This window comes from Pongo abelii, chromosome 12 (genome assembly GCF_028885655.2).
Source record: "Pongo abelii isolate AG06213 chromosome 12, NHGRI_mPonAbe1-v2.0_pri, whole genome shotgun sequence".
Taxonomy (NCBI): domain Eukaryota; kingdom Metazoa; phylum Chordata; class Mammalia; order Primates; family Hominidae; genus Pongo; species Pongo abelii.
The window spans coordinates 61,925,281-61,946,679 of record NC_071997.2 but is presented as its reverse complement, the minus strand read 5'-3'; positions in this window follow the sequence as shown (position 1 = coordinate 61,946,679).

The following is a 21,399-nucleotide window of genomic DNA, read 5'->3' as shown; positions in this document are numbered from 1 at the left end:
GAGCGTCTCTGCCCGGCCGCCCCGTCTGGGAAGTGAGGAGCGCCTCTGCCCGGCTGCCCCGTCTGGGAAGTGAGGAGCGCCTCTGCCCGGCCGCCCTGTCTGGGAAGTGTACCCAACAGCTCCGAAGAGACAGCAACCATTGGGAGCGGGCCATGAGGACGATGGCAGTTTTGTTGAAAAGAAGAGGGGGAAGTGTGGGGAAAGGAAGGAGAGATCAGATTGTTGCTGTGTCTGTGTAGAAAGAGGTGGGCATAGGAGACTCCATTTTGTTCTGACTAGGAGAAATTCTTCTGCCTTGGGATGCTGTTGATCTATGGCCTTTCCCCCAGCCCCCTGCTCTCTGAAACATGTGCTGTATCAACTCAGGGTTAAATGGATTAAGGGCGGTGCAAGATGTGCTTTGTTAAACAGATGCTTGAAGGCAGCATGCTCTTTAAGAGTCATCACCACTCCCTAATCTCAAGTACCCAGGGGCACAAACACTGCAGAAGGCCGCAGGGACCTCTGCCTAGGAAAACCAGAGAGCTTTGTTCATGTGTTTATCTCCTGACCTTCTCTCCACTATTATCCTATGACCCTGCCATATCCCCCTCTCCGAGAAACACCCAAGAATGATCAATAAATATTTAATAAAGAAAAAAGAAAAAACAGAATCCCATACCAGGCACATCGTGGGTTCCTAGTTGATCGACTGAAGGAGGAATTTTAAATACATGAATCCAATTGTTGTTTAGCAAGAGACTTTTTATAAAGAAGTCCCTTTTAAAAGGACTGCCTTCTTCCAACATCTCTGGCAGGGTAGCCACCTCCAGTTTATTTTACTTGAAATCTCAGTGACAAATAAGTGGGGGGAACCCAGAGCACCTTTCAGCTGAAGAGCATATAGCTCACTAATTGAACCTATCCCACCCGGGTTGGTAACCAAGCCTTTACTAGTGAACCCAGCATCTCCTGAGAATCCCATAACTCTGATAGAAGGACCAATCAAATCAACACACAATTCAATCGCAAATTTGCAAAGTCACCTTTGTAACAGTGGGCTCTAGTTATAGTTTGAGATGCAAAGACTATCCCTCCCTTCTGTTCTGGTTACTTTGGCTGCTTAACAAATTACTCCAAAACCGAGTGGTGTAAAACCACCATTTATTGTGCTCGCAGATTCTGCGGGCCAGAACTTTAGACAGGACACAGTGGAGCAGGCTCATCTCTGTAGAGAGCTTGAGATCTGGGGCTAGAATAATTTGAAACATTACTCACTCACAGGTCTGGTGGTTCATGCTGGTGAGATTCAAGGACCTGAGGGCCCTCTAGCCTCTTTCTGTCTCTAATCCAACCCCACTAGTCTCTCTGACCTCATGTCTTTCTTCTCTGCATTCTAACCAACTGGCCTTCTTATTCTCTTCAAATCCAAGTATGTTCCTGCCTCAGAATCTATGCATGGGCTGTTTGTTTCTGTCTAGAATGTACTTCCCCCATATTGTCTTATGTCTCCTCTCTTACCTTATTCAGGTCTTAAGAGTTAACAATCAGTGAGACCTTCCCTGACCATCGTATCTAAAAAGCCATCCATCCCTATGGCTCTCTAACTTTTTATCCTGCTTTATTGTTTCCTCATAGCACTTTTATTTATTGTTTATTGACTGCTTCGTCTACTGGAATGTAAGCTCATGAGAGCAGAAACTCTTCCTAACTTTTTCAACATTATATTTCCAGTGCTAAAACAGTAACTTTACATAGTAGGTATGTACAATATTCATTCAAATATGTACAATAAACATATTTGAATGAATACTAGGATTAAAAAGAGTTTTTTTTTTCTGTCATGTTGTTCTTTGTTTAGTTACTTTAAAAACCTGTGAAGTAATAATGAACTATCTGGAAAGAAAATTAGGAAAACTCCCATTTACAATAGCACTGAAAAAAAGTAAAATACTTAGGAGGGGAAAGACTTGTTCACTAAAAACCACAAAACATTGATTAAAAAAAATTAAACAAGACAGACTGAGGCAGCGAGAGAGAGAAAGAGGGGAGGAGGAGGATTCAGGGAATAGGAGCTGGGGAGCCCTTCTGTGCCAAAGAAGTAGAAGTAGAGATACTCAACATTATGGCAGACAGGAGGCAGGACTAGATTGCAGCTCTGACTTGGATGGACAGAACAGTGTGTGGAGGGTCGCATCGTGAATTTTAGCTCCAGAATAACTGCAGGAATAAATCAGGAATCCCAGAGGACCCACAGACCCTCTGAAGGAAGTGGATTGCTCCTGCAGGACCCGGGAGACACCCCAAATACTGTTAGTGCCCAAACTGTGGAAGCTGGAAAGGGAGATCATCTGCCCCCAGACACACACTCCCACTGGGGAACCTGAAGGTCTAGTTTGCGGGAGAAGATGCCAGCCTTACCTGGAGCTGAGTCAGTTTGGAGAGCCAAGTGAAATACAGGGGTACAGGAAGCAGTGGGAAAGGCCCTTCGAGCTCTCTGGGTCCCCAAGCAGGCCATTTCTGCCTGGCACCACAGGGATCCTTCGGGGAAAATGCCACAGGGAGAAGGAAGTCTCCAGCTGAACTTTGTAACAATTTGAACTGGCTGAGAAGCCTCTTGGCCAGAACTTAGGGGAGGGCACATATCCGGCATATAGACTCCACAGGTGCGGGAAGAACTAAAGCCCTTTTCTTCTGCAGCTGGAAGGTGGGTAACATGGGGCAAGTTCTCAGCCTTGCTTGTCCACTGTCTGAAAACAGACTCAGTGCTGCTGCAGAGAGGGGGCACGGTGGGAGTGAGAATGGCCCTTTGGATTGCATGGGAGCTGGATGAGGCCTGTGATTGCTGGCTTTCCCTCACTTCCCTGACAACCTGCATGACTCAGCAGAGGCAGCCATAATCCTCCTAGGGACACAACTCCATTGACCTGGGAACCTCACCCCCATCCCCCACAGCAGCTGCAGCAAGACCTGCCCAAGGAGAGTCTGAGCTCAGACACGCCTAGCCCTGCCCCAACCTGATGGTCCTTCTTTGCCCACCCTGGTAGCTGAAGACAAAGGGCATATACTCTTTACAGTTCTAGGGCCCTGCCCACTGCCGGTTTCTCTCCATACTGCCACAGCTGATACTCTCTGGAAAGCACCACCTCCTGGCACAAGGCCAACTAGCACAAATAGAGCATTAAACCACCAAAGCTAAGAACGCTTACAGAGTCCATTTCATCCCGCTGCCACTTCCACTGAACAGGTGCTGTATCTACGGCTGAGAGACCCATAGATGGTTCACATCACAGGACTCTGTGTAGACAACCCCAGTACCAGCCCAGAGCTTGGTAGACTTGCTGGGTGGCTAGACCCAGAAGAGAGATAACGATCTCTACAGCTTGGCTCTCAGGAAGCCACATCCATAGGAAAAGGGGGAGAGTACATAGTCATCATGTCATCTAAAGTTAAGATGAAGGAAAGAATCTTAAGAGCTGCGAGACAACAGCACCAGGTAACCAATAAGGGAAAAGCTACCAGATTAACAGCAGATTGCTCAGCAGAAACCCTAGAAGCCAAAGGAATTGGGGCCCTATCTTTGGCCTCCTCAAACAAAACAATTATCAGCCAATAATTTTGTATCCAGAGAAACTAAGCATCATATATGAAGGAAACATACAGTTTTCAGACAAACAAATGCTGAAAGAATTCACCACTACCAAGCCACCACTACAAGAACTGCTAAAAGGAGCTCTAAATCTTGAAACAAATCCTGGAAACACATCAAAACAGAACATCTTTAAAGCATAAATCTCACAGAACCTATAAAACAAAAATACAAGTTAAAAAGCAAAAACAGAAAACCAAGATACACAGGCAACAAACAGCACAGTGAATGGAATGGCACCTCATATCTCAATACTAACATTGAATCTAAATGTCCTAAACGCTTCACTTAAAATATACAGAATTGCAGAATGGATAAGAATTCACCAACCAACTATCTGCTGCCTTGAAGAGACTCGCCTAATACATAAGGACTCACATAAACTTAGTAAAGGGTGGAAAAAGGCATTTCATGCCAATGGACACCAAAAGTGAGCAGGGGTAGCTATTCTTACATCAGACAAAACAAAATTGAAAGCAATAGCAGTTAAAAAAGACAAAGAGGGATATTATATAATGGTAAAAGGCCTTGTCCAACAGGAAAATATCACAATCCTAACCATATATGTTGATAGAAGGGCTGAGGCAGGGCTTGCCTGTCTGACATAATGTAAAAGAGTCTTGGAGCATGTCCGGGATCCAGGGTCTAAAACCCCTCATGGCCTATGGAACACCAAGCTCTGTGCCTAAGGGTGGAAGGCTGCCCTGCCACACTACAATCTAAGCCCAGGACATAAAACTCCTTGTGGCTTAGAGAGAATCCGGGACTCAGGGCATAAGACCCCTCTTGGCCTCTGGAATGTATCTAGACTCGCTGGCCCCTTGCTTCTTGCTCTCCCAGGATCAAAAATTGATTGTATCTTGAGTTAGAAGAACCTGTTCTCCATTATCTCAAGTAGCAGAGCATATGCTAAACCATCATATCTACGCTTGATGCACTGCTACCTTTCTACCCCTACATCCTCACGTCCTCACCACCTGCTTCTTTGTTTGATCACCAATAAATAGTGTGGCTTCCCAGAATTTGGGGCCTTCACAGCCTCCATACTAGCATTGGTCCCCTGGACCCACCCTGTGTACTCTTAACTTGTCTTGTCTCACATAAACTTGAAAACCTAGAAGAGATGGATAAATTCCTGGAAAAATACAACCCTCCTAGCTTGAATCAGCAAGAATTAGATACAATAAATAGATCAATAACAAGCAGCAAGATTAAAATGGTAATTAAAAAATTACCAACAAAAAAAGTCTAGGATCAGATGGAGTCACAGCAGAATTCTACCAGACATTCAGAGAAGAATTGATACCAATTATTTTGACACTATTCCACAAGATAAAGAGGGAACCCTCCCTAATTCATTCTGTGAATCCAGCATCACCCTAATACCAAAACTAGGAAAGGACATAACCAAAAAAGAAAACTACAGACTGATACCCTTGATGAATATAGATGCTACAATCCTTAACAAAATACCAGCTAACCAAATCCAACAATATATCAAAAAGATAATCCACCATGATCAAGTAGGTTTCATACCACGGATGACTAACATATGTAAGTCAATAAATGTGATATACCACATAAACAGAATTAAAAACAAAAATCACATGATCTCAATAGATGCAGAAAAAGCATTTGACAAAATCCAGCATCCCTTTGTTATTAAAACTCTCAGCAAAATCAGCATACAAGGGCCATGCGTCAATGTAATAAAAGCCATCTATGACAAACCCACAGCCAACATAATACTGAATGGTGAAAAGTTGAAAGTATTCCCTCTGAGAACTGGAACAAGACAAGGATGCCCACTGTCACCACTCCTCTTCAACATAGTATTGGAAGTGCTAGCCAGGGTAATCAGACAAGAGAAAGAAATAAAGGGCATCCAAATTGGTAGAGAGGAAGTCCAACTGTCACTGTCTGCTGATGACATGATCGTTTACCTCAAAAACCCTAAGGACTCCTCCAGAAAGTTCCTAGAACTGATAGAAGAATTCAGCAAAGCTTCTGGATACAAGACTAATATACACAAATCACTAGCTCCCCTATACACCAACAGTGACCAAGCAGAGAATCAAATTAAGAACTCAACCCCGGCCGGGTACAGTGGCTCATGCCTGTAATCCCAGCACTTTGGGAGGCTGAGGCAGGTGGATCACGAGGTCAGGAGATCGAGACCATCCTGGCCAACATGGTGAAGCCTTGTCTCTACTAAAAATACAAAAATTAGCTGGGCGTGGTGGCGCATGCCTGTAGTCCCAGCTACTCTGGAGGCTGAAGCAGGAGAATAGCTTGAATCCAGGAGGCGGAAGTTGCAGTGAGCCGAGATCACACCACTGTGCTCCAGCCTGGGTGACAAAGTGAGACTCCGTCTCAAAAAACAAAAACAAAATAAAAAAACCAAAAAAGCAAACAACAACAACAACAACAAAACTCAACCACTTTTAAAATAGCTGCAAAAAACAATAATACTTAGGAATATACCTAACCAAAGTGGCAAAAGACCTCTACAAGGAAAACTACAAAACACTGCTGAAAGAAATCATAGATGACACAAACAAATGGAAACACATCCCATGCTCATGGATGGATAGAATATTGTGAAAATGACCATACTGCCAAAAGCAATCTATAAATTCAACACAATCTTCATCAAAATACCACCATCATTCTTCACAGAATTAGAAAAAACAATTCTAAAATTCATATGGAACCAAAAAAGAGCCCACATAGCCAAAGCAAGACTAAGCAAAAAGAACAAATCTGGAGGCATCACACTACCTGATTTCAAACTATAAGGCCATACTCACCAAAACAGCATGGTACTGGTATAAAAATAGGCACAAAGACCAATGGGGCAGAATAGAGAACCCAGAAATAAACCCAAATACTTACAGCCAACTGATCTTCGACAAAGCACACAAAAACAAAGTGGGGAAAAGACACCCTTTTCAACAAATGGTGCTGGGATAATTGGCTAGCTACATGTAGGAGAATGAAACTGGATCCTCATCTCTCACCTTATACAAAAATCAACTCAAGACAGATTAAGAACTTAAATCGAAGACCTGAAACTAAAAATTCTAGAAGATAACATTGGAAAAACCCGTCTAGACATTGGCTTAGGCAAGGATTTCATGACCAAGAACCCAAAAGCAAATGCAATAAAAACAAAGACAAATAGATGGGACTTAATTAAATTAAAGAGATTTAGTTAAACTAAACTAAAAGAACAGTCAGAAGAGTAAACAGACAACACACAGAATGGGAGAAAATCTTCACAATCTATACATCTGACAAAGGACTAATATCCAGAATCTACAAGGAACTCAAATCAGCAAGAAAAAAAAATCCCCCCAGAAAGTGGACTAAGGACATGAATAGACAATTCTCAAAAGAAGATATACATACAAATGGTCCACAAACATATAAAAAAATGCTCAACATCACTAATAATCAGGAACATGCAAATCAAAACCACAATGCAATACCACCTTACTCCTGCAAGAATGGCCATAATCAAAAAATAAAAAAACAGTAGATGTTGGCATGGATGTGGTAATCAGGGAACACTTCTTCACCGCTGGTAGGAATGTAAACTAGTACAGCCACTATGGAAAACAGTGTGGAGATTCCTTAAAGAGCTAGAAGTGGAACTACCATTTGATCCAGCAATCCTACTACTGGGTATCTACCCAGAGGACAAGAGGCATTATTTGAAAAAGATACTTGCACACGCATGTTTATAGCAGTGCAATTCACAACTGCAAAATCGTGGAACCAACCCAAATGCCCATCAATGAGTGGATAAAGAAACTGTGGTATATATATATATATATACACACACACACAATGGAATAGTACTTAGCCATAAAAAGGAATGAATATATGTATATATATACACACAATGGAATATATATATATACACACGGTATATATGTATTGTATATATATACAATATATACATATACATATATATACAATATATACAATACAGTAACTCAGCAATGGAAAATCAAACATCGTATGTTCTCACTGATATGTGGGAGCTAAGCTATGAGGACACAAAGGCATAAGAATGATACAATGGACTTTGGGGACTTGGGGGAACGGTGGGGGGGACGAATAAAACATTACAAATAGGGTGCAGGGTGTACTGCTCGGGTGATGGGTGCACCAAAATCTCACAAATCACCACTATTGAACTTACTCATATAACTAAACACCACCTGTATCCTAATAACCTATGGGAAAATAAAAAAAAAGAAGACAAATGGACACCCCATGTTCATGAATTGAAAGACTTATTAAAATGTCCATTCTATCCAAAGCAATCTACAGATTCAATGCAATCCCTATAAAAGTCTCAATGGCATTTTTTACAGAAATAGAAAAAAAGTTAAAATTTATATAAAACTACAAAAGACCTTGAATAGCCAAAACACACTTGAGAAAGAAGAATAAAGCTGGAGGCATCACACTTCCTGATTTCAGAATACTACAACCATTTAAAACAGTCTAGTACTGGGCAAGGATAGACATATAGAACAATGGAGCAGAATAAAGAGCGCAGAAATTAATCCACACACGCATGGTCAACTGATCCTCAACAAAGATGCCACAAATACAGAATGGGGAAAGGATAGTCTTTTTCATAAATGGTGTTGGGAAAACTGGATATCTACATGCAATAAAAAATTTGATTTTTATCTTACACCGTACACAAAAATCAACTCAAAATAGATGAAAGACTTAAATGTAAGACCTGAACTATAAAACTCCTATAAGAAAACATAGGAGAAATCTTCATGCATTGGTCTGGGTCATGATTTTCTGGATATATCCCCAAAAGCACAGGCAACAAAGGCAAAAATAGAACAATGGGACTGCATCAAACTAAAAAGCTTCTGCACATCAAAAGAAGTAATTAATAGAGTGAAAAGGCAGCCTATAGAATGGGAGAAAATGTTTGTAAACCATATATCAAATAAGGGGTTAATTTCCAGAATATATAAGGAAAACAGCTAATAACCAATTTAAAAATGGGCCAAATACTTGAATAGACATTTCTTCAAAGACAACACACAAATGGCCAACAGCTATATGAAAAGATGCTGAACGTCACTAGTTATCAGGGAAACAAATCAAAACCACACTGTTAGGATGGCTATTATGAAAAAGACAAAAGATAACAAGTGTTGGAAAATACATGGAGAAATTGGAGTACTTGACACTGTTGGTGGGAATGCAAAACGTTACAGCCTCTATGGAAAGCAGTATGAAGATTCTCCCTAAAATTAAAAATAGAACCACCATATGATTCAGCAGTCCCATTTCTGGATATATATACACACAAAGGAATTCAAATTAGGATCTCAAAAATGTATTTGCACTTCCAACTTCACTGCAGCATTATTTACAATAACCAAGATGTGGAAACAACCTAAATGCCCAATGTTGAATGAATAGAAAGGAAATACGGTTTATAAATACAATGGAATATTATTCAGTTTTAAAAAAGAAGGAAATCTTTCAATTTTCAACAATGCAGAAGAACCTGGAGGACATTATGCTAAGTGAAATAAGCCAGGCACAGGAAGACAAATAGTGCATGATCTTAAATATATATGGAATCTAAAATAGTCATGTTTATAGAATCAGAATTGTGGTTATCAGGAGGAAATGAGGAGTTGCTAATTGCAACAGGTATAGTCTCAATTACACAAGCTAAATAAGTTCTAGAGATCTGTACAACACTGTTCCTATAGTTAACAATACTGTATTGTACTCTTAAACATTTAACACAGTAAATCTGTTAAGTGCTCTTACAATTACATATATGCGTGTATATATATATGTGTGTGTGTGTATTTGGCTAGGACTTAGTGCCACTAACCCTGAGATGGAGGTTAGTGATACTAAGTCCTAGCCAAATACTTTCTCATGGTAACTAACAAATACAACTAGGGTTGATGAAGGATCTTGGAGTTCAGCTAGCTGAGTGCTGACTAAAGTACCTGAGGATACCTCTTCTGAGGAAGAGATAATTTAGGAAGGACATACAAGCTGTCTTTAAGTGTTAGAAGTATTATGTCAAACAGGGATTAGTTTCATTCATTATCACTCTAAAGCTCTACTCTCCACTTTTAAAAAATTGTTCACCCATAACAGTAAAATATTTTCAGTACTCTTCCGGCAAGTATATATTTATTTATAAGTTATATGCACATTAATTGTTAGCAAAGTTGAAGTTCTTTTTTGTTTTTAAGATGGAAAATAAGCAGTCTTTGTATTTTCCTCCCCCACTCTGGAGGGTGACTTGTGCTGCCCCTGGAATGTACACACCCTGATATGGAGACCATGGTTTTGTGGGGACAGCTAGTACCAGCAGGAGAATTTTAAGAAAGTTGATTCTGGCCTTACTAGATTGTCATATCTATAGCCCTCTCCTATGGTAGAGCCCCAGGAATTAATTTTTCAAAGAGCAGTTATTTCTGGGGTTGTGTGATCCCGACACCTGATTAGACCAAGGTTGGTGCCCAGGCCAAAGCAAGCATGGACATAAAGGATGAACATAAAAGAAGCTGTTGCATATCAGGTGGCATGTGACTTGGGCCCTTCGGGAAGCAGACGCCAAGATGGAATTAAAAGAGCAACAGATGTACTGGAGGGAAATGTTTGGGAAGGATACAGGCGAGAGGAAGCAGGAGTAGACAGAAAGATCCTGTAGACCATGAAGCTCGTCTGACACCAGAGAAAGGAGAGAGGGAAAGGAGGATTGTGTAGGAAGAGCCTCAGGCTGCAGGGCATCTGAGAAAAATCTCAGCAGGATGGATGGGGAGTCTTCAGATGAGGTTGCCTGCTGGAAGAGTCCTTTGTCAGGAAACAGTGCCCTATCTCTGCTTCCCTTGCTGTGTTCAGTGACTGACTGGGAGTAGCCCATTCGGTGTGGGGCTTGTGAAGGCTGTGGTGGATCCTGAGGTGCAGCCGCTAGAGGCTGTCCACTGACTACACCCTCCCAGCAGGGAAGCTTGGAAAGAGCATTTCCATGGGGTTCTGAATTGCATGCTGACAAATTGACCCAACCAGATTTGCTCCCTTGGGAAGAACAAATGCCTGCTGCTAAGGATAGACGACTCACTCGGTCCTTGGGAATGCTTATAGGACCTCAGTGACACTTGGCTCTTGCTTCAGTTCCCTGTGAGTGACCCCTGCAATCCAGGCAGAGTCCTGTCTTGGAAGTCCTGCCTCCTCCCTTCTGCATGTGACCTTATCCTACTCCCTCATCATCTAGGTTCATGAGCGCATGCCTTCCCAGGACCCGGAAGAGCCTCCCTGAAACATTGTTACCTCTAAGGAAGAACTTTCTAATGCTAATAGCCATGCAACAGTGGAATGTGCTAGCCCCTTAGGAAGTACAGATTGTCCTATCACTGCACTTGCTTTTGCTCAGGTGGCATAGTTTCCTGAAAATTTGGCGTTAACTGGAAATTTGGACTAGACCAATGCTTCTCAAAGAACGTGCCACCTGCATCAGAATCAGATATGTGTGGGAAGTGGGGTGGTGTGTGGGGAGGAGTGGTTAAAATGCAGATCTCTGGACCTTACCCAGACCTCTCAATCAGCATATCTTGGGAAAAGATTCAGGTATCAGCAAACTTATGTTGAAGCTGGCTAGAGAAAACATACTATGAGGTCCCTCCCCACTCTGAGAGTCTACCATTCAACTTCTAAAGCTGTTTATTAACTGGGACTGGCTGGAAGCCCTTGGAAAAGTTAGTTAACCTTTGGGCCTCAGTTTTGTCACCTTTGAAACAGAAGTTCAATTATAGTCTCTCTAACTCTGGAGTCCATGCCTCTTATCTATCTTCTCTCTCTTGATTTGAAGATTTGCTTGTGTCTGCGTACAAGTGAGCATGTGGAAAAAAAAACCTGTTGCAATGAAATAAAATAGTAAGTACTCAATAAATTTTGTTGACTGATACCTTGGTTTAGGCTTAGTCAAAGGAGACCATTCAAAACAGGAGGAAAGCCACATCTTAAAAGCTAGGAGCTTCCCAAACCTTGGCTCACTTCAGAGTCTAACATGAAAGCCGTTATTTAAGTTGTGCTTCTGAAGTGGGCTGGAGGCCAAGGCAGTGGCTTACACATCACAGGACTGCTGCAGGCCAATAAATGCTCTGCTAGCGATGCTCATGGCTTGAAAGAGGTTTCCCCTGTGTGGCTTTATCAAAGGCCACAGGCCGGCAGCTGCACACGCAGAACTGTTCCTGTGTGGATACAGAGGCTGTCTGTCAGGCTGTCCCTTGCAGGAACCACAGGGTTGGTTTTCATCCCCTCTGTAGGGAGGAGGATGGAGGAAGAGGTGGGGAGAAGGAGACCTGTGGGGTTTATCCAGATCCCAGAAATAGAAGGCAAGACACACAATCACATCTAGGGATACAGAAGCCTCAGACTGGTTGCAGTGTCTCCATCTACTTTTTTTCTTTTTTTAAATAATTCAGATGGGGTCTTGCTATGTTGCCCAGGCTGGTCTCAAACTCCTAGGCTCAAGCAATCCTCCCTCCTTAATCTCCCAAAGTGCTGGGATTACAGGCATGAGCCACTGCATCTGGCCACCATCTACTTTGGTTTTAGGAGAACATTTAGGAAAAAGGAGCGCTGTGTTTCTGAGTCAAGGACATTGGGTGCTGCTGGGAATCGGATAGGTGCCCCTGCCTGCATGGGGCCTGTATGGCTCCTGTCAGCTAAAGGTAGTTATTATTCGGGTCAGGTTGCCTGGGCTTGGAGAGCCTGGGCTCTCTCATCAGAGTCCTCTCCCCTCCTTTTCGGGAGAATCTGTCTTCAGAAACATCTGGGTGAGCCATTTCTGCTGACAGTCATCCCCATGTTTATGACCTTGTGAGATACCCAATGACTCTCATCTTTTGGTCCCCAGGCTCTGATCTAACACAAGCCTTGTCCAGCCTCATCTTGAGTTTTCAGGTAAGACCCCTTGGTTTAGTCCTTTACTTGTTCTTCCCTAATTCTCCTGCCTATAGAGATAAACCTCCGAGATTCCCCAGAGAGCTGAGGACTGGATGACATTCCCAGTGTTTTTTCCTACACATGTTCCCCTGAGGGAAGAGAATTTGCAGGAATTCAGATCCACTGTGTGTGAAGCACCCCCTATGTGTCTTACACGAATGCTCTCTAAGGTGGGTTGTGAGATCCCCAAGAATGACCCACTGGGGAGCAGGAAGAACATGCCAGTACTCCTACTCATATTTATTTTCCAATCCAAGATACAAGAAAGAGATGAAGTTTACTCAACATTTAATGGAAGCTAGCACGTTCATGCCTGGCACGTAAGGTATCTTGAGGGCAGAATGAGGGTTCCAACCACACAGAAGGCTTACAGTGGCACTCTTGGGCTTTTATTTATTTTTTTTAGCATACTGAGACAAACTGCAATGAGCATTAGATTTATAAATTCTAAAATAATGCTCACAAAATGGACAAGTGGCTTATAAAGAAGGTATGGATTGACAATCATACTAAAACATAAATCCAAGCAAATCCCACAAACACAGTGAGGAAAAGTAGGGGAAATTTCTATTCCCACAGTGAGCTGTGTCAGGCTCATTGTGTTACAAAGTAAAAACAATGACAATCCAATCAGATCTGAGAAGTTGAAGAAAGCTGGTAAAGAAGGCAATTTGGAATATGGATTTACATCCACAATCTTTAAGGTGAGCCTCCCTCTAAGTTTATATCATGCTTCAAGAGACTAGCAAATGGTGATATAAAACCATCACACTGGCTGGTCGTGGTGGCTCACGCCTGTAATCCTTGCACTTTGGGAGGCTGAGGCAGGCGAATCACGAAATCAGGAGTTTGAGACCGGTCTGGCCAACATAGTGAAACCCTGTCTCTACTAAAAGTACAAAAAATTAGCCAGGTGTGGTGGTGTGCACCTGTAATCCCAGCTACTCGGGAGGGCTGAGGCAAGAGAATCGCGTGAACCCAAGGAGGCGGAGGTTGCAGTGAGCCGAGATCGTGCCATTACACTCCAGCCTGGGCAACAGTGCAAGACACTGTCTCAAAACAAACAAACAAAAAAACAAAAACAAAAAAACCCCATCACACTTAGCAGTGTGTTTAAAAACTAAGCACCCAAAACATGAAGACATGTCTCTACAGTTTTTCAGCAATATTTAATTTTCAGGAAAAAAAAGTCTGGTTAGAAAATTTTATTAAACACAGATGGTTCCATGGTGAGCACTCTGGACTCTGAATCCAGAAAATTTTATTAAACATAATAATACATGTTTAAAGTGTCTTTTTTTTTTTTTTTTTGGAGACAGGATCTCTCTTGTCCCCCAGGCTAGACTGCATTGGTGCGATCATAGCTCACTGACTGCAGCCTGCCTTGCCTTCCCAGGCCCAACCAATCCTCCCACCTCAGCCTCCTGAGAAGCATGGAATACAGGCACATGTCACTATGACTGGCTAATTTTTGGGTTTTTTTTTTTTTTTTTGGTAGAGATGGGGGTCTCATTATGGTGCCCAGCCTGGTCTTGAACTCCTGAGCTTAAGTGATCCTCCCTGTGTGCCCTCCCAAAATGTTGGGATTACAGGTGTGAGCCACTGCTCCCAGCCTAAAGTCTCTTTTGAGGTTTCTTATGCAATAGCAAAAGGCAAAAAGTTGTATACTACTAGAGGAATGCTTTCTGACACTGGAAAATATTCTGAGTTCCTGGCTGAAATACATAGAACACACTATGGCAAAACACTATGATGCATTCATTTGTTAGAAAAACAACATTGGAAATTGTTGAATGATGCTTAGAAAACGTTGCTCAAAATTTGGAGCAAGAAATATTAAAATGGATTGCTCAGCGTGAGAGGTGTTTTATATTATACTGTTGGATGGAAGTATAGGTGTGTCAGCTTATGGTCATTCTAAAATTCTATTTCAATAAAGAAATACCACAAAAAATTCCTTTTTTTTTTTTTTTTTTTAAATAATACAGAAAGTCACAGGAGCCCATTGCATCCACCCTAGGTAATGAGAAAAAGCTGGCTAAAGATAAATCATTAAATGTTTTTCAGCTCATTAGAGAGCTGAGGTCTCAAATCAACCGGGTTAACTAAATTCCAGGGGGTGAGAAGCCCCTAAGATAGAGCACATGAACTATTTCACCTTTGCCAAAAAAACATGTAAGAAGAAATTTTAATGAATTCTTAAGGGCCAAGTGTGCCTCTAGTATCTCCATTTAGAATCTCTAGAAACCCCAGACCCAAGAGGAACCCATGCTTACTTGCCAGCCCTTTTGTATGAGCCGCCACCAGGTACTCATGAAGATTAGGGGTGAGATAGGAAACCTGAGAGAGCTTTTCCTTCCATGGTGCACGGGCATGGGCCCTACTTACTTTCCAGATACTACTTTCATATGAATCAAAAGCCATACACTTTAGAGGGAGACTGAAGGGAAGGAAACTCTCTCATCCCCTGTCCTAGGCGAAGAGCTACAATCTCTGGGCTAGGGGTAGAAGTAAAAGCCAACTGCTGCTGGCGGAGGAGAAGGAAACTTGCTTGTGTGTGGGGGTGTTACAATGTATGTAGAAGTAAAATGTGTAACAACAATAGCACGGAGGACGGGAGGGAGGACGTGGAAGTGTGCTGTTGTAAGGTTTTGTCAGTGTACTTGAAGACGTATTATATTGAAGGTAGACTGTGTATTATAAACACTAAAGCAATCACCAAAAAGTAGAACAAAGAGGTGTAATTATTAAGCCAGTAGTAGAGATAAATAATTATTAAAAAACTCTGTTAATCCAAAAAAGGTGGGAAGAGAGAGAAAAAGAACAAAGAACAGATAGGACAAATTGTCAGGTGGTAGATTTAGTCCAACCATACTTATATCAAATGCAAATATCTAAATATTCCAAATAAAAAACAGAGGTGGTAAGATTGGAAAAAAAAGCAAGACTGATCGTATGCTGACCACAAAAAACCTACTTTAAATATAAAAACATACGTGAAAAATGCCATGCAAGTAATAATAAAAGAGTGGCTATATCAATATCAGACAAAGTAGACTTCAGAACAAGGGGGACATTACATATGTTAAAGGGGTCAATGCATTAAGAAGACATAACAATCCTAAATATCTATGTACCCAACAAAAAGCTTCAAAAAACATAAAACAAATACTGATGGAATGAGAAGGACTAGACAAATACATAATTATAGCAGGAAACAAGAACCCAAAAGACATAATTTTTAGTTACTAAAGGAAGATCATTACAAAGTATATTTTTTCAACAGTGAGTGGCTTTGTAATACACTTCATTTTAGGAAAAATTGTGTAATCATTAACGGAGTGTTTGCTTTGAACGACATACAAAAGAGGATTCAGAAGTAAGGTTATAGAGGTAACACCTTAGATGAAATTAATTCACTATATTATTAAAAAGCAAGCTTTCCAATAATGCTGTTGAAGCCATATGTACCCTAGGGGCTAGATCAGCAATTTGGTAATAATGAAAAAAACAAGACTATAAAAATACAGTGGAATCTTAATATTCTAAATGAGATGGGTAGTGACTACAAGCATCTTTTATACCACATAGAGATTAGCTGATTATCTTGTGGCAGAATGCTTAAAAACAAGAAATTTCCTTTTATAAAGAGAAGGGCTATGAGTATGCTGCTCATTTATCAGTGATGACAAGTGACCCTTAGAAGTGTGCTTTCTAAAAGCTATTTTTAAAACAATAAACACAGGTATTTTGTTCTTCTGAGGTGATGTTGACCCTCTAGCAATGAGGGAGAAAATAGTTGCTTTGCGATGATGGGAACTTGTGCTATGGAGAGAGAATTGAGAATGAGTATTTGGTAATGTAGTCATATAATTTTATAGTAAAAAGTGCAGTGGGCCTCCTAAAAAAAATGCCCAGATCTGCCTTCTTAAAAAATTTAGGAACATGCTTTTCTCACTATTTACAAATCTTTAAATGAAGAGTTTCAGTGAGTTTTGAACCTGCTTGTTAATGTAAAAATGTGACACCTTCCAATTAGTTTGTAGAACAATTGGCATCAGGAATATATAAATTCACCAGCTGCATTTCAACAAAAGCCTTTGTATAATTGGTGTCAGTTTGAACACTGAATATCACAATTCACTTCTCCCATTTGGATATACTGCAGGTGTCTTTGGGAAGTATCTTTTCCAGCAATAACAGCCAATCAATACAAGTGTTGAAAAAAGCTCACTTTAGAACAGATCTTGGAAATGCTGCAACAAAATGAATTAAACAAGATTTCAAACTGTAATAAAGCATACCCAAGCACATTTCTCATTAAAAATATTAATAGAATTTTTTAGTAAAAGCCCAAATAATGTAGCTTAGTAAAAAAAATTAAAGCTTGGTTCAACTTATTAGAAGTGTGGTAACTTATTACTTCTTTCACACACAGCATGCTCCCTCCCCCACCCCAGCCTGGTTTTCAGCATAGGACGATTTTCCTAAAGGAACTCTTGAGTGGTGGAGACAACTGTTCAAATGGAGTTCCCCTAACCCAAGCAGGGCACACCCAAGGCCCTTCGACCCTCCTCTCCCCCCATCCCTTAAATTTAGAGGAATGGTTGGAAATGAATTAAGGATGCTGGTTATATGAGTCTGTTCTTGCATTGCTATAAAGCACTGCCTGAGACTAGGTAATTTATAAGAAAGGAGGTTTGATTGACTCACATTTCTACAGGCTGTACAGGAAGCATGACTGGGGAAGCCTCAGGAAACTTAAAATCATGGAGGAAAGCGAAGGAGAAGCAGACACATCTTCACCCAGCAAAGCAGGCGAGAGAGCATGAAGGGGGAAGTGCTACATGCTTTTAAACCACCAGATCTCGCGAGAACGAACTCACTGTCACCAGAACAGCAAGGAGGAAGTCCGTCCCCATGATCCAATCACCTTCCACCAGGCCCCTCTTCCAGCATTGAGGATTACAATTTGACATGAGATTTGGGTGGGGACACAGAGCCAAACAATATCACTGGTCATTGTGGTGTCTCTAAAAGGCCAGGAACAAGTTTGAGGACCATCCACTGCGAGGAGAGCGCTGAACCAACACCTGTGAATAACGATTGTAGCCTTTGCCGATGCTGTACACATGCGTAGTGCTTTCCCACACCTGGGTCCTTTCAACCTCGTTAACCTAGGCAATAATTATTATTTTCATCTTACAGCTGAGGAAACGGAGGCTCAAATGCTCGTCAGTTTCCCAGGGACATGGTCTGGTAAGTAGCAAAGCTTGGAGTTGGACCCAGTTGATCCAACCTCTACTTATTTTTGAGGGGTAAGAGATATGTGTAAAGGGGGTGATAGATTTCATGTGTGTATGGGCCCCTTAGGGGGCCTGTGTGAAGAGCCCAGGGAAGGCTAAGGTGGGTGGCTAGACCAGTTCTGCTAAGGAGAGCCAGGGTTTCAAAGAAACGGAAATGTTTTAGATGCCTCTAAAACATGTTCCTAAATTCAGCCGCCCATCAGCATCATCCAGAGAGGTTAAACGAAAAACAAACAAACAAACAAAGGCTAATTCCTGGGCTCCTCCTCAAACCCTATCAAATTAGTATCGTGAAGAAAACAGAATCCACCTGAATTTTTTCCAACAGCTTTCCTGAAGCCAGATGGAGACTTCTAGAGGGCTAGTGGGATAGGTCTGGGAGCTAGGGACAGCTCCAGGTGGTGTCTTTGCACCTCTATCCCCTAGGGAAGGGGGGTGTGAGGCCTTCAGGATGGAAGGAAAGGATTCTGCCTGCTACTCTAGGCACCTAGCTGGGTGTCTTTGCACCTCTGTTTCCTAGGGAAGCAGGGTTTGAGGCCTTCTGGATGGGAGGGAAGGGTTCTGCCTGCTACTCTGGGCACCTAGCTGGGTGTCTTTGCACCTCTATCTCCTAGGGAAGGGGGGTTTGAAGCCTTCTGGATGGAAGGGAAGGGTTCTGCCTACTACTCTGGGCACCTAACTGGGTGGTCTTTGCACCTCTATCCACTGGGGAAGGGGGTTTGAGGCCTTCTGGATGGAAGGTAAGGGTTCTGCCAGCTACTCTGGGCACCTAGCTCGGTGTTTTTGCACCTCTATCCACTGGGGAAAGGGGGTTTGAGGCATTCTGGATGGAAGGCAAAGGTTTTGCTTGCTACTCTGGGCACCTAGCTGGGTCCAGAGAGCAGGGTGGCATTGACAGAGCAAGAGCCTCCCAGTGATATGATCTGAACCACGCTGTCTTGTTTACTGCCATCTGCCTGAAGACTGTGCTTAAGGAACAATTTCTTTGTCAAAACACACGACAGAGAGCCTGCTTTGGCCCCAGGCTTCTGTTTCATAACTCTTTTTTATTGGAGCAGAAAGAAGCAGCACATTATTGTTCTCTTGCTCCGCGTTTTCTCATGGATCAAGAAAGCAGCAAGCACTTTGTGCAAATAGAAAAGCCTGCTTTGTTGTCTGAAGACAAGGAGGTGAGGTTGCAAGAAGCAGAGCTTTCACAGATCATAAAAGGGACACTCCACACAAAGCAGGCTTGAGGCTGACTGGCAGGAGGGCCTGGGAATGAGTGCAAATAAATCATTTGCACTTATTCACTGGCTTCATCAAGGTTTTACATGTTTCACTAGTAAAAGCAATCTTGGCAGGTGTGTGTCAAAGGCTCTCTGGCAGAACTGTTTCTCCTAGAAGGATCATTCTAGGCTTATGTTACGCAGTAATGGTGTTTCTGAAAAACGGAGTCAGTTGATCACATTGTTGAGGGCACTGTTTTAAGAAACCTTGGTACTAAGAATATGACAATTAGCAGTAAGCTTTTCTGTGTGTCACCTGCTCCTCCACGTGACCTCTGAGGAGACAAGGTACTGTTGCTATCCTCAGTCATAGACGATGCAACCACGGCTCAGGGACCATGAGCTCCCTTCCCTCAGCTCACACAGAAGACCCAGGTTCAATTCGTGTTGTGTGTTCATTTTCCTTTATTCTGGTGATGTCATAAATCATTCAGTAATGTAAGTATCTCCCTTCAAACATTGGAAGTTTTGAAGGTTGGATTTTCCTCAAGCAGAGCGCAGAAGTCAGTTCTTCTGATAAGAAGTCAATTCAGGACAAGGATACCCCATTCTCTGTGATTATTACACATTGCATGTCTGTATCAAAGCATCGTATGTGGGGAGGGCGGGGGACGGTGGGAAGAGTATTAGGGAAAAGAGCTAATGCATGCTGGGCTTAACCCCTAGGTGACGGGTTGATAGGTGCAGCAAACCATCATGGCACACATTTACCTGTGTAACAAACCTGCACGTCCTGCACATGTACCCTGGAACTTAAAAAATAATAAAAAACACAAAAAACTCATGCATCCCATAAATATATACACTTACCATGCACCCACAAAAAATTAAAAAAAATGTAAAAGCCAATTTAGCTGATAAGTTGCCACAACCTAATAAGATGTGTACATGACTTTGAGAAACATCCCTCATTAAAAGAGTTAACTTTTTTTCCAACAGTATAAAAGAGAATAAACAATTAGAAATTTTCTTGTAAGCTACATGTCTTCTCTCCCCACCTTTAGATAAATGCTTTTTCTAGAACAGTGATTCTCAAATTTTTAGTGAGCATTGGAACCACCTGGAGGGCTTGTTAAAACAGATTGCTGGGCCCCACCCCTAGGGATTCTGATTCAACAGGTCTAGGGTGGAGCTGGAAAATTTGCATTTCTAATAAATTTCCAGGTGATGCTGATGTTGCTGGTATAGGAACCTCACTTAAGAAGCACAGTTTAGTGTTCTTCGTGTGCCTACACAGACTTGTATATCTCTGTATCTCTACACGTATACACAACAGATTATTAAAAATGAACCCATTCTTTACTAATAATTTTGAAATTTGTTTGTTTTCATTTAACAAAATATCCTAGATAACATTTCTTTGCTGATTTCCTACATCATATCCTAGATTAGGGATTTCTATCATTCTTTTTAATGGCTGCATAGAATTCCATAGTATTTTTGCACCATTTATTTAACCAGTCTCTATTGTTGGAAGTTTAGATTTTTTCCATTTGTTTCCCCATTACAAACAATGCTGCAACCCTTTTGCTTACATCTTACATGCTTGTGCTAATATTTCTGAAGGATAAATTCACAAAAGTGGAATAGATGGGTGATAACGTATACATGTCTTAAAATTGTATAGAACTATCAAGTTCTCCCTCCCCCCATAAAGTTTGTTCCAATATTCCTACCAATAGTTTGAAAAACCCCTAACTACGACTGGATATTAAGAATCTTTTTTTAATCTATGCTGATCTGATGGGCAAAAAATGTTATATTGTTATTTTAATTTGCATGTCTTTAATTATTTGTGAAGTTGAGTATATGTTATTGACCACTTATAATAATATTTCTTCTTAGGTGATATGCCTGCTCATATCCGCTGCCTGTTTTTAGAGAAAGGTCACCCAGAATGGCAGAAAGATGCATGGCAATGTCCTCATTGTGTCAGGCGTGGCTTGGGTCCCTGTACCCTACTGAAGAAATTTGAAGGTGCCACAGAAGAGAACCCGAAACAAGCCACAGAAATGAGCCAAAGTAATTAAAGGTGAGGGTATAGAAAAGTGAAATGAATAAAGATTGTTTAGGCCAGAGAATAGAACACTAAGGGGGAGGGGAAAGAAGGTAAACCTTACAATTCTGAATGATTAGTGTCATGGTTTGCGTGGCTATAACAATACTATAG